Source organism: Pezoporus occidentalis, unplaced genomic scaffold (assembly GCF_034315485.1).
Source record: "Pezoporus occidentalis ecotype Australia unplaced genomic scaffold, CSIRO_AGI_Poc_V1 ctg2, whole genome shotgun sequence".
In the NCBI taxonomy this organism is placed as follows: Eukaryota; Metazoa; Chordata; class Aves; order Psittaciformes; family Psittacidae; genus Pezoporus; species Pezoporus occidentalis.
This window is the reverse complement of record NW_026913855.1, coordinates 16,861,948-16,875,806: the sequence shown is the minus strand read 5'-3', so window position 1 is coordinate 16,875,806 and position 13,859 is coordinate 16,861,948. Positions and strand designations below refer to the sequence as shown.

Below are 13,859 nucleotides of genomic sequence, written 5' to 3'. Positions count from 1 at the left end.
TTCTCCCTAGAGAATGGTGAAGATCATGTTATCACATTCGTGATCTTGGGCTGTGGTGAGCTGGGCTGTGGAAACTCTCAGGTGTATACCTTCAGCTTGTCTACCCAGAGGATTTTGTGGTGCCAGGGTCAGGAATGCCCTTTTGGATGGTAAGCTGCTAAGGCACAGTGGTTTGAGCTTTCCCCAGATTAGCCAAAAGAGTGAAAAGGAACTGCATATTCCACCCTGAAGCAACAGAAGTATACAAACAAATGTATCCATCTCTGCTGGGCCACATTCACATGCACGTGTTGGTTCCTCGGTGCCAGCTCCTGCTATGAACTCTAGCTCTGCATGCTGTTAGAAATGGCAGAAAGAGATAGATTTCTGTATCTCTACACAAGCACACACTGGGTTGGTTTTTTTTTTGACCTACAGCATATGGTGATGTTTGCTTAATCCATGAAAAAACTCATATACTCATACATGATGTGACTTGTATTTTCTCCACAGAAAGCAAACTGGGCTGCATTTGTTACTGGACCCTAAAATCCATTTCTGCTGCATAGCTAGGCAGGTATGTTTTGTATTTCTGGTTTGGGTTTTTTGCCCCTTTTTTTTTTCAGTTTAAAAAAAAAAAGGCCAAATAATAAAAAAAACCAAACCAAACAAACCAACCCCACAAACCACCAGAAAGCACATAATGATTCAAAACACATGCTTTGTGTCACCTGTTTCACTGTTACTATTTTATCTCTATAAACAGGGCAGAGGCAAATCCCATCCAAACAAGGAACGGAAGATGCACTGCAAAATTGTGGCTGGGTCACATGAAACAAGAATACATACACATACACATTTCTGAACAGGGAAGACCCAGCTCAGAAATGTAATGCCTGCATTTTAGTGGTTATGCATTGTGAGTTGCTGAGTGCATGTACAGTAAGCCATGCGCACTCTGGCTGCATCTGACTTGTACATGTGCAGTCACTATTTGTCCAGGACTTTGGGTGCTCAGGCTTCCAGATGTTCAGAAACCCCATGCATATGTGCTGTATCAAGCTCCTCCATTGGAGGGTGCTAAACTTCTCGGCATTCCTCTCAAATTCAGCCCCGTAAAAATTGGAAGTTTGGGTCACTTTTTGTAAGGGGGAAGTCAAGTCCAAGCTCCTGAAGTCAGATGGAAGTGCTCTGTTGAATTAAAAAAGGATTTGGGCTGGACCCGTAACAGGTCTCATCTTCCATGCAGATACGGCAGTTTCATTTGCCTTTTCCTCTTGCGGGTTCATGACTGATCAGCTGCTGAAAGAGTTCCTGAAAGTTGCTTTAATTTTCAGCACACCTTACATACTCCTTATAGTCAGTGCCAAAGCCCTACTCCCTTTATATGGAGTTGTTCCCTCACACTCCACTTACTGTGGTTCAACATTGCTGAGAGAGCCTGTCCCTGGTCCTTTGTAGCTTCTTGATTTGTTTTAGTAATTCAATGAAGTATATTATTTTGTATATCTTCTGACACACTAGAATTAGACCCATCCCTATTTTACTGGGTTGATAATAAATGTCACCATTAGTCATCTACCACTCAAGTTCTGATATGCACTGCAAAGCTAAAGATAGTGCAGCAAACAAATATCCTAGGCTGCGATGTCTGCAGTGTAGAACACAGCAGGCCACTTCAATCTTTCAGAAGACCCATTCCTGGGAATTATTTGTCAGCCCCTTTTTTAAAACCCATATGAAGGACATGCCACAGCATTACGGTGAATATGCTGTCCCAGTACCTCGTCTGCAGTTAGAAGATTTTCCTGATGTCCAGCATAGTTGTCTTTGGTAAACATTTTGTTCCCACCTCAGTGGCCACAAAGGCAATCAGTTACAGCCTTTTATGTACCAGGTAGAAGGGGACCCTGTCAAGAGATGCTTCTATGGTTATGAGGAACTAGGATTTTGGGGGCCTTTCTCTGCCACGTATTCCCCATCTGACCTCAGACAAGTCTGTTATCTCTGTATTTGCTACCTCCAAGGGATGCTGTGAGGGTAAGTTCACTGGTGTTTCCAGGGTTGTTCAGATACTGTACTGACAGGGGCTATGTAGGTGAATAGAGAGAGAGAGCAGACATATGTTTATTAATCTGGTAAAGGACTGATATTTAACTCAGCGGTGCTCCCAAACAAATGTCAAAGACTATATTATCAGCATGTCTCTTATCTCTGGAATTTTGTTTTCTGCTGTGCTACTTTACTTGTTGGTTTGTGGTTTGTTTTGCAGCTTCCTGGAAAAGAGAACTTTAAAAACATGATCAGAAAACGCCTGGTGAAAGTTGTAACCGGCTCTGACTGTCCATGCTGTGACAGCCAACAAATATCACCTGCTGATGATTTACAGATTCCTGGGAGATGTGGTGTTGAGTCTCAAAAAACTGGAACAAGAACAACTCACCCAATATGCTTCTCAGGAAACAGTGTAATGTATCCACCCGCTTCATGCTCTCTTAATTTAGGACATGTGTAGTGTGTAACAATGAACTGGCCAACTGGTTATGTTGCTGTAAATCTCATTCCCCACCTTACAAAACACACTTGATTGACCTCTTCTTTTATGAAAGCTCAGTCCAGGCTTTCCATTCCACCTCTTGGGAGGGAGGCAGATCACACTGACGGTTTGCGAACACACTTTTCCAGAAAGAAAAATACAGTGTTTTGTTGTTTTTGTTTCATTGAGCAGCCTTTTCAAGTTCTGCGACCCAATTTTGCTTCCCCTTAAACTGTGACCAGTATTTATTTATCCCTTTTTAAACACAGTAATTTAATTAAGAAACTAATCAGCAGTGTTGAAATGATCTTTGAACTACACCTCTAACGCTGAAGGAAATTTATGAATGTATTATACAAGAAAGATCCTATTATCTAAAAAGCTTTCTGCTGCAAGGACTTGGCATCTGAAAAGACTTGAAATTCTGCACTAGATTTATAATGTAAAGATCTGATCATTATTTATAGAGTCTGAAATGTATTCTGAGTCTGACAAGTTTGGATTGTTTACTAAAAATAAAACTTTCAGAGGTGAGTTGGACATTTAAGGGTTTGAAGGACAGATTGTAAAGGTACCTGTGTATCATAGGCTTTTAATGGGTTAGACTACCTTTTCAGTCAGTGGAGAGAGATTGGCATGTTCCAGTTATGTTCCATTTTCTGAGGCACTTCAGATGGGAACTTACTGGCTGATCATCTCAGCGTGGCATTAACAGGGCATCTGTAGTTAATCATTATCAACACCTGCCAGTTTCACTTCCCACAGTTTCAGATAAAGAGAATGTTTTTGAAAGCTACCTGGGATGTAGGCACCTTGGGCAGAAAGTGACCAGACCCAATAAAGAGAGTCCCACACCTGCAGTGTTGCTCAACCTTGGGAACTGAGCTGTTGCTGGTTGCATAACAGGACAAACTCAATGAGACTATGTCCTCTTCATCAGCCACTTGCTGATGTTTCTAAGTGCACATCAGCAGTAGAGGGCCTAGTTCATGAATCCCACATTGCTTCTCCGGTATGAAGGCTCCAAGACTTTGTCCCAGCATAGTTAAGACAGTTATATTTCTGGACATGGTCAGCAGATGAATTAATGATGCCTCAGCAAGTGCTCTGGAGGAAGACATAGTGGTTAGTCAAGGGACAGAAGATCACTTACTTCCTATCAGACCTTTCCATCCAAGTGGCACTGTGGGTCTCTAACTGCAGGCTTAGATTCAGTCATTTGTCCTCCAGGGACTGACAGATGGAAATAACCAATTGGTTCTATCCAAAATGCAGGTCTGGAATCAGGGTCTGATGGCTGGAATTAATGAGCGGCACATTTGAGGCCTGGTTTTCTCTGGCCTTGGATCTTGTGATTGAATTATCCTATGTCTAAGAAGGTATGAAGTCTATTCCAAGATTTGGCTGTGTCTGGGAAATTCTTCAAAGTGCTTTCCTTTGGGGATTTTCTGGTGAGTAATAAGTATGAGAAAAGAATTCTTCCTCGAGGTCTCTTTCGTTAAGAACACTACAGTTATTTTCTGTACTGCCTTCTTACTTTCACAATATTTGTGGAATTTCATCTTTTATCTCTTAGTCCTGTAGTAAGTTGATTTGAAATGTGCCAACAAGTTCAAAAGGCTTTGGTGTGGGGAGAGAAGAGAGATAGGTACTGATATGCTGATAGGCTTGTATACAGCACTTTCCTGTGAGAAGTAAAATAAAAAGGGCATAGTATCTGTCCCATGAAGCCTACTGTATCTCTAAAGGATGGGCAAAACACAAAAGTATGGACTTTTATGGTACATTAAGGACTCATGTCAGAAAGACTGGGGAATTATTTTGGCAACTTGATGAGACCCTCAGTTAAGTTTGCCACTACCTACACTGCTGGGGTCTATTGACACGAGCTTGCTCACAGTTAGGATGCAGGAATTAATAACTTCACACTTTCCATTGACTCATTTACTTAGTTTTGTGTTATGTACTCCACATGGGTGTTCTGTAGGGAAAAGGGAAATAAAGATGAGAATTAAGATGAAAAGAGAGGACTGCCATTTTTTCCATGAAGAGCAGATTGCAAGAGTGTGGCATTTTTCCCACACATCTTGAATAGTTTTGGGCTTGGGCTTTCTGAAGAGTTTTTAATTAATTTATTGTTTAAATAACTGTAATGAGAAGAGCCCCTGCCACACTGATTCTAATGAGGATTGCATGTGCTCTGTGTCTTTCTCATTGTGGCCTGTACCATTTAAATATCTTAACCAACATGTGCTGTGGCAGATTTCACTTATATCTGCTTAAATTAAAACTTGTCAGTTTAGGAGCTGAGAAGTAGGCAAATATTTGAGAGAGATTTGACATTCACTGCTGAAATCATTGCCCTAAATATCTAGCATCAATGACATTACTTAAGAAGGGTTAGAAATTCTTGCTGTGCTGTACAGGCTGGACATTCTGGACTTGAAGAAAAATGTACTTTACCTTCTGTATTCATAATTAAGATCTCCACCAAAATTTCAGCTTGTTTTTCTTCTGTATTTTATCTGAGCTATATGTGACTATTCAAGTTCCTCAAAGTTGCTGCTAGGAGAACAAACAGTACCAATATCTCAGAAGTAGCTGGAGTAATAGCACGATTCAGTTGTAAAAAGAATGGCATTTCCTTATGTTCTCATCCCCCAGAAATGTAAGGGAAGATGGCACTGAGCTGGAAAATTCTGATGGAACCTTGGATATTTGAACAGCTCCAGCCACAGAAGATGAAGCTTTATTTCCCATGTGCATGTATTTTTAATTCCTACAAGTCACTGTAGCAAAACACAGTAGTGTGCAGTATGTACGCCAGTGAAAAGGATGAAAACTTTTCTGTGCTGGAAATTACTTGCTTGTTGATACACTGAAGTACAACTTGGGTATTAACACAGTGTATTACACTTCTACGTTTAATTTCAATTGCAATGTAATCATAGTGGTACTTAACTGGCTATTACAAAAGGGACCAGAACCCAAATATTCCAATACAAAGTGAGAGTCCTTACTACCAATTGTGGAGTTGATTTCTTTTCTCATACAGGATCAACACATAGGCAGTAGGCAAACAATTTTAGTGCCCAGTGCCCGTAGGATTATAGGGTAATTCAGGTTGGAAAGGACCACAGGAGGTCTCTAGTCCAACATCCTCTAGTCCAACATCCTGCTCTAAGAAGCCATGGGATGAGATCAGGCTGCACAGGGCTTTATCCAGTTGGGCCTTGAAAACCTTCAGGGAGGCTGCACAACCTCCCTGGTTGTCCTGGGGGAAAACAATACATGTCCTTATAGCCAGCCTGAACTTCTCTTGTTGCAGTTTATGCCTTGTCTTCCCACCACACTCCACTGTGAAAAGCTTGGCTCTGTCTTCTTTGTGACCTCCTCACTGAGCAATGGGGTGCTCTGCTGACCGCCAGCTTATGGTGACCAAGATGCATACAGGAGGCCAAAACATCTCCTGATATCTTAGATGGTATAAAGGCAGGCAATGACATTAAATACAGTGTTTTCTCTTTCAAAGTCTGTGTATTGGCCTACTCCTTGAGTTGCATCACTTCTTTCAAAGCATTTTTTTGTTCAACTTCAGACTGGTGAATTTCCTACTGTTCAAAGTTTCTGAGAGTTTGGGAGGGAGCATTTTATTTGATCTATATTAGCTTATTTCAGTTAGACACAGGAAAAAAACACCGCTTCCTGCAGAGGTTTTCAGTGTCTCATTTCCCACAGTTTATCCCCCATTTCCTTTAGGCTCTGACTTCTAGCAATAATAATCTGTAGTTGTAACTTGGCTGTTTCAGGTTGCATGCCTTTAATATTTCTTATTTGTTGTCAAACTGTGTAAGCAGTGGTACAAGCCCTGAGTGTCTCTTGCTCTGCATAGTCTCATCAGAGCCATGGGGGAAAAGTCATGAACTGACCCAGCTACCTGATTACTCTTAGTCATGTTGGCTCCAATTATTGTCCCTTGCAACTAACATACAGCCCACTGTCATGTTCAGGTCACTAGCTTTGAAGAAGCAGTAACCTGCCTTTCCACCAGCTACGCTCAGTCTAGATGAAGGTCAGATCTGTCATGAAGAGCTATTTATAACTTGAGTGAAACTGCAAAGGAGGTGGTGGGCAGAAGACTTGGAGAAGGCGGAGTTGCCGGAGATGAGCCATCTTTTGTAGCACCTGAGCTTTCTTGTGTTCAAACTCAGGACAGGTCCCAGTGGAGGTGTTCTTCAATCCAGCAGAAACCATATGGAGGGGTGTGTTTCTTCACCCTGAAACACTGTGCAACTCTACCTCTGCTGTTGATTCACCTCTGTGATCATAGAATCATAGAATAGTTAGGGTTGGAAAGGACCTTAAGATCATCAAGTTCCAACCCCCTGCCATGGGCAGGGACACCTCACACTAAACCATGTCACTCAAGGCTTCGTCCAGCCTGGCCTTGAACACCGCCAGGGATGGAGCATTCACAACTCCCTTGGACAACCCATTCCAGTGCCTCACCACCCTCACAGTAAAGAACTTCCTCCTTATATCCAGTCTGAACTTCCCCTGTTTAAGTTTACCCTTTTAAGTTTGAACCCATGTCCCTTTCCTCCAGCTCACCCAGTTTCAGGCCTGCAATAATCCCAGTTGCCAGCCTCCTGTAGCACCAGACTGCTGAGTATTTCAGGTCAGCTGGTAAATCTTCACTTTTTGAATAAGAAAGCTAACATATAAAAGGATGAAATTACTGCTCCCTGTGCTTTGCAGAACTGCTTTTTACTGCTGTCTGGGCCCCTGTTAATTAGAAAGCTTAGGAGGGGTTCAGGAACTTCATACACTCAGGGTTCCTCTGCATTTTGTTATCATTGATTGTGTTCAATTAATTTGTTTCCTCTGAAGAGCTGGACATGCTTTCTCCAGCTTTGGTGATGCAAGTTAATACTTATGCATAATATGGCTTAAAGAAAAGATGAATTGGTGAGTAGTCTGGAAACCTGAGGCATATTGCCTTTTAGACTAATGATTCTGCATGTGGAACAGGGAAGAAAATATTGCCATAGGGCTTCTATGACCTGTTCATGGGTAAATAATTATACAGAAAGCATCAATATGGAATGGTCAGCTCAGAGGCCTGACGGTTATACAGCAGTCCACAGGGTTAATCTGAGAACGTTGTGAAGTCAGTCAAAAATCAAATACATCCCTGAACAAAAATGCCCTGGTTAAGCTTTTATTTTGGAGAATAGAGAGAAAACAAAGCATCTTTGATTGCTGTACATGGAGAAAAGCATGCTCCAGGCTTGTGATATTTTTAAGACACAAAACCTCGTACATCAGATGGACCAAGCCCAATGCTCTATATATGCACATGAACAATACTCTTTTGAATGTTTAAGCTCTATGAGAGCACATGAAAGACTTTAAAATGGACTCATCTAAGTCTCTGTGGCATGCTGTGTAAGCCAGCAAAGAGTCACGCATGGCACCTGGGAAGGCAGAGGTCTTCCAGTAATCTTTATTATCTTGGATGTCTCACTTTCTCAGCTCCTGTTTCTCAATTGGAAAATGAGGATAATGTCAAGGTTCGATGGACAGTGTCTGCTTCATTTGTTCTCCGTTTATGTTAGATTTCTTTTTAAAATGACATATTTAGCTCAATCACAGCTCTTGAGAGAGGAAGATTGGTCCTCCTACCCTTTTTATACATGTCAAGGAGGAAGTGATTTCCCAGAAGAGACAGGTATGGCATACAGGGAGGAGCACCCACTCAGTAAGAGAGGTTTCCAGTCCAATGGGGAGGTTAGGAGGTAGCAGAGGTAAGCAAGAAGCAGACTCACAATCAAGTGTCTCTGGGATGGGAAGAAGCTTCAGAGGGACCAGAACGGACTGTGCATGGCTCGCTGTGGTTCAAATATTGACTGAATTGAATGAAACCAGAGTGGAAGGTATCTTTGTAAGAATGCAGTGTGCAGGGAGAAATTTATTTATGTTAACCATTTTATGGCGATTGCTTGATCTTGTCAGTCCAGTTTACACAGCTTTGAGAAGTTAAGGATTCTAAATTATATTCTAGTAAAATCGGTTTATGTTCAAAAGCCTTTCTTATCTCTTTTGCCTGCCAAATTTGGATCTCATAACACAAAGATGTTCTTTCTTTGGGGTTCTTGGAGTGAAAAGTATCATAGAACAGTGAAATTGTAGTCATTGAACTGATGAACACTCACTCAGGTCTAGAAGCCCATTTCCTGCACTCATGTCCAGCTTCTCCCTTGACTGATGAGAGCCTTGCTGAATTTTGCAGATATAGGAAGTTGGTCCTTGAGGGTATGGTGTTCTCCTTTGCTGACACTGAATACAAGCTAAAGCAACAAAGATTCTGCTTGTCTTGGCTGAAGTGTAAACATCTTCAGTCAATTAAACCATTAAAATTATCATTTGCTCTTTGATCCCTTTTTGTTTCCATCTGTCCCTTTGTTATATCCTTTCTGATGCTGAAGCGAAGGCTCTTTGGAGACAGGGCCACCTCTGCTTTTGTGTCTCTGGAGGTAGGTGGATCACTGCATGGTGCTGCTACAGAATGGTTTCCATCAACTCCTCTTCCCAGTGGGATATATAATTCTCCATAAATGGAGAAGCAACTTTCCAGGCTTTATCCAAAATAAACACAAACAAGAAAATGATCACTGCATGTTGAATGCTGCATTCCTGCAGAAGTCATATACTAAATTCCCAAAATATAGTCCAAACCCACACAGGCATCAAGATCCCAGTAACAGAATATGTTAAGTCAGTGGGAATTCTGGAAGTATCTTATCACCAAAAATCAGCTATTAATTGTAAACAATAATATTCATTCTTCTTAATTACAGCCATAGAATTGTGTTGGACCTTCTCTGTTTTTTAATGTTTTAGGCAATGCTCCACACTTTGACCAACATGTAGAAAAATGGCTTATATATCTTTTTCTCGGAGCAAATAAATTAATTTTTATGGAATGGAAGTGGAAGGTAGAACTGAATAAGCTAGTTGCAATGGAAATAGTCTTTGAAAACATTGGAAAAGTTAGACACTTGCAATAGCATGTAGTCTAATTTCCTGAACCTGTGAGAAAGGACATGAATTATTATACAGCTTACTGTGGAACATATGCTTGCTTCCTCATGTATGTAGAAGGCAAGGGTGGAATATGTGCGTGAGTCAGGTCCAGCATTTCTCATTCTGTCTCTTAAAAGTTCAAAACCAAAGCAGACACTGTGAATGACAAAAAAAGACGTGCCAAGAAATGAGCTAGAGCAGCTTAGTCTAGATGATTCTAACCTGGACAAGAAGAAAAGTAACTTTTGCTAGCAGGTACCTTTTCTAATTTGTCAATAGCTTTTATTTTGTTTCAAAAAATCTTGTCAGATACCTGGAGTTATATTTTTTCAGTCTGTACCAAAATTATCCATGTTGTCATTTTATGTAAAAATCATCATAATCTGCTGCTCCTCTGGCACGACACTCTTCCTCCAATATTCCTGCACTCTTTTCACATTTCCAAATAAGTTTACTGAAGCTTGAAGTAGGGGTGGGGACATAGAGGGTGCAGTGTGAGGTTTTGGGGTGGGTTGTGTATTTTTGTTTGTTTGTTTTAAAGAAAGAATCATATTCCTGAGTTTAAAACTCAGAAAGAATCTTAGCTCCTTTGAGGCAGCATCAAGGTGGGATCCTGCAAACACAGGTTCGGTTGCCATCTAGGAAATGTAATGCATTCACAGTTCGTATTCAATTTACTGCCTTTACAAGAAAGGATTCTGGATTTCAGAGCCTGGTGGTGGGATGACATTGAATACAGGATTGTGTAGCACTTTATAGAACTTTTCTTTTATTAGCAGCTCTATAACACATTAAGTTAGACTGAAAATTTGAACTAATTCTTTCCCTTGAGGCCCAGGCTGTAATAATGGTAAAAATCTGTGAAATAGGGTAAATACAATTCAATAATTATATTGATAAATAAAATGAAAATCAACTAATTGTGTCATTCAGTCAGTTCCCTGCCTCTGTTGTTGCTGCCTTTCTGCATCAGCGACTGCTAAACTTTTTCTGTCACACTTCAATAAATTTAATTGTGCAGAATAAATGAGCTAATTTTTGAAGTCACAGGCTCTGTTTGCAAGATAAGGATGGTGATTTATTGACCTCTTCCAACTCTGTAAGAGTGTCACCCTTCCTTTCACTGACAACCATGAGAAGGGGTTTTGTCCCTTTTCACCCAGCACCTTGCTAAATCCCACTTTGTATATTTACCTTCCCATCTCATTTTCCTGAAGTCACATAATACACCACAATAAACCCCAAATCCCTCTTTCAGTTGGGATACAGAACTGCTCCAAGTGATTAGCAGAGCTGTGGGGTTTTCAATCTTTCTTTTTATGCTATTTTCTTCTGATGATCATTTCATTCTCTGGATATTGGAGGGATGGCTGCTAAGAGGAAGTACAAGAAGGAGGGATAGATTAACGCCATTTTCTTTCTGGAAGCTCCGGTCTAATCTCATTCATGAATCATGAGCTCATCCACAGTACCAGGATGCGTACTCATTTCAGTGCTCATTCACATTGATAGTTTGACCATGAACACAGGAAAAAAAGCAGATATTAAGCATTGGACATGCCTCATAAAAAAAAAAAAAAAATCCCTGCTTTTAAAACTTTTGTTTCTGTTTCTTGGGTTTTGTGCCTAGATGCTGAGAAGACAAGAAGATACTGGCTATCTTCTCTGTTGTGTTGCTGCTGCAATTTTGACAATTGCAATTTTGGCTTTTTAAACTGACATAGAATGGTAGAAGTGAATAGGCTGCACCTTTTCTTTCCCACCACTTTGATTGTCAGTCAGGTTATTTTAGCAAAACATCTGCATGACAGCCACAACTACCGTTTTTCATAAATCTGGATCTTTTGCTCTATTCTTTAAAATAGTGCCATAAAATGAACTATATGCATATGAAAAGGGATGCTTAGATACCGTGGTGCAACTCAAATCAGTTGTCATGGTGTAGCAATATGATCTCAGAATCAAAAATCTAGTTATTCTGTTGAGTCAATAAAACTCTTCAGAGAAAAACAAAATCAGCACCAACACACCAACTATGTCAAGAAATAGTCTCAAAGTTTAGCCTCCTTGACGCTGGCAAATAAATCCAATAAATGACAAGGATGGGGACACTTTCTTTGTAAAACTAAATGGCTGTCTGATGGGGTACATAGGGCTATGCAAACCAGTTTTCCATCTTGGTGGAAAACTGGGTTTGCTCTTCACAGTGAGATTGAATCTATTCTTCGACTGTGATGCTAGGTAACATAGCTAGTCAAATATATATGAAAGCTAGCTAGACTTTGACAAACTTGGCCTCCTAGAAGTGCACAGCAAAAGACTATGGAGCCAGGATTTCAGCTGGGCACCTAGAATGCAAACTGTGAGAAACCTTTCTCTTATGTTTTAGTTGTTATATTGGACCAATTTCTGCTGTAATTTTCTTCTAAAGAAGACTTATAACCTCCTAAATATTTCCTGTCAGGTGTTGGCTAGGTGAAATGCATCCTAGGGAATTGCAGCTCAAAGAATCACAGCATCCCACATACAGAGCAGTCCAAATTTCTGCCAAACTCCTCACCGCGTCTTTAACTCAAACCGTTTGCATTCTTTGTGATTGATACTTGTAGCAAAAGGCACACCTAAATCAGGAAAGCCTTCTGCATCATGGTTCTGCCTTTCCTCAAACAAAACCTTATGTCCAATTTAACAGCCTGCTCTGGGAGCTCCACACAAACCTAACACAGACAGCCTTTGTATGAAATGATAATTGCTGTTCCTTCCTGTTTTCAATATGTAGTTGCTGTGCATGCCTTGGTTGCTGTGAGTCGCTTGATTTGGACTACTTTGGGAACCTGTCATCCTGCACCTGAGCAATTACATTGATTTTTGGGGAGTATGAAAGTAAATTTAATCTGAACAAAACTTACTCTTTGGTGATGAAATCTTTGCCAACTTTAACAGGGTAAAATTCTGCCAGCATGTAACTTTTTATTGGGCTGTAGTGAAATAATTTGGAGAAAGATTTCCAGTTCATAAACCAACTCCAAAATGTCAGTTGACATATATGGGCCATTATAATTTTTCTCTTTGCAAGTTCCAATTGTTCTGCAGATTCCTCGCAACAAGAACAAGAAGATAAAGTTTGCAGTGAAGAGCTGGACCTTGTGAGGAGATATCTGAAAATGCTAAATCTCATTCAGATCAACATTTCTAAACCCATGACTTCCACTGAAAGAGAGCTATGTACTTCTGAGAGAGGAAGTTGGCAAACTCTTACGAGCAAAATAATGTTCATTTCCCAGTTCAGATTTTTTTTTTTCTGCTGTGACCTTTGCTAGATCTTAAGTTGTCAGAAGTAGAACATATTTTCTAATTAATCTGAACTGAAAACGTTTATCATGCTCTGTAAATCATAATGCAATTCTGCCCATCTCTATCCTTTTTCATTGGTGCTCTGGTTATGTGGGTATGACTGAAAGTTGCTAGTCTGATCTGGAAGTGACTTGGAAAAATGACATCCACTTGTTACTGCAAATCTGACTTACAGACCAACTGGAGGGTACAAGATTAGTGAAATATGTCGTCTGTAGGTGAAACCAAAGTTGAGCAACTAAGGGCTCCTCACGAAAGAAAGCCTATCTATCTTCCCTATTGCTGAACATAGAAGCTGAACTGCACAGGCATGAAGATAAATCAGAACTGATTGCAGAGATGAGAATTCATACTGCCTGATGGAACTTAGGTATCTTCTTAAAATACCGGGCTTTTGGTTCATTCTGCTGAAGAAATAAAACCCAGCCCAATATTGGAGCAATGTATTGCCAAGGCCAGGGTTGAGAGCCGAGATCTTTCTGTGTTCTTTGATGTTTGAAAACCAAGGTGGTGATAACAAAACCAGCCAACAATGTAAAAATGGGGAGATTGAGGGTGTGCTGAAGCCCAAATGAAAACACATGGAAGACAATGTCTCTGTCCACAGCTCACCTGCATTCCCCATACCTCTTCCTGTCTGCAGGGCAGACCTAATATGATTAGATCAGAGCATCCCCCACTTCACAAAATATGCTTACTGAAAGACACTTGTTTCCAGTTTGGATTTTTTTTCTAATGTTGTGGTTTTGAGACTGCCTTGGAATATTTTATATAACATCAGCTACTGTGCAGATTTGGGTATTGTACTGTAATTACTTAAATAGGGGATTTTGTATGCTATAGCCAGTGATTCATGAACTGCAGGGTATCTGCAAAAACAGGCTTTCATTGGGATTATGGGATG

At 40.5% G+C, this 13,859-nt stretch overlaps 1 long non-coding RNA gene across 1 annotated transcript in view; it reads left to right on the top strand.

The window, feature by feature from the left end:
- Window positions 1–13,859, top strand: part of LOC134163289 (uncharacterized) — a 160,343-nt gene that overhangs the window by 76,854 nt on the left and 69,630 nt on the right. Inside the window, exons 4-6 of the long non-coding RNA XR_009964677.1 lie at window positions 493–556; window positions 2,252–2,446; window positions 3,791–3,894. This is a non-coding gene — a long non-coding RNA (uncharacterized LOC134163289). The remainder of the gene's footprint in view (window positions 1–492; window positions 557–2,251; window positions 2,447–3,790; window positions 3,895–13,859) is intronic.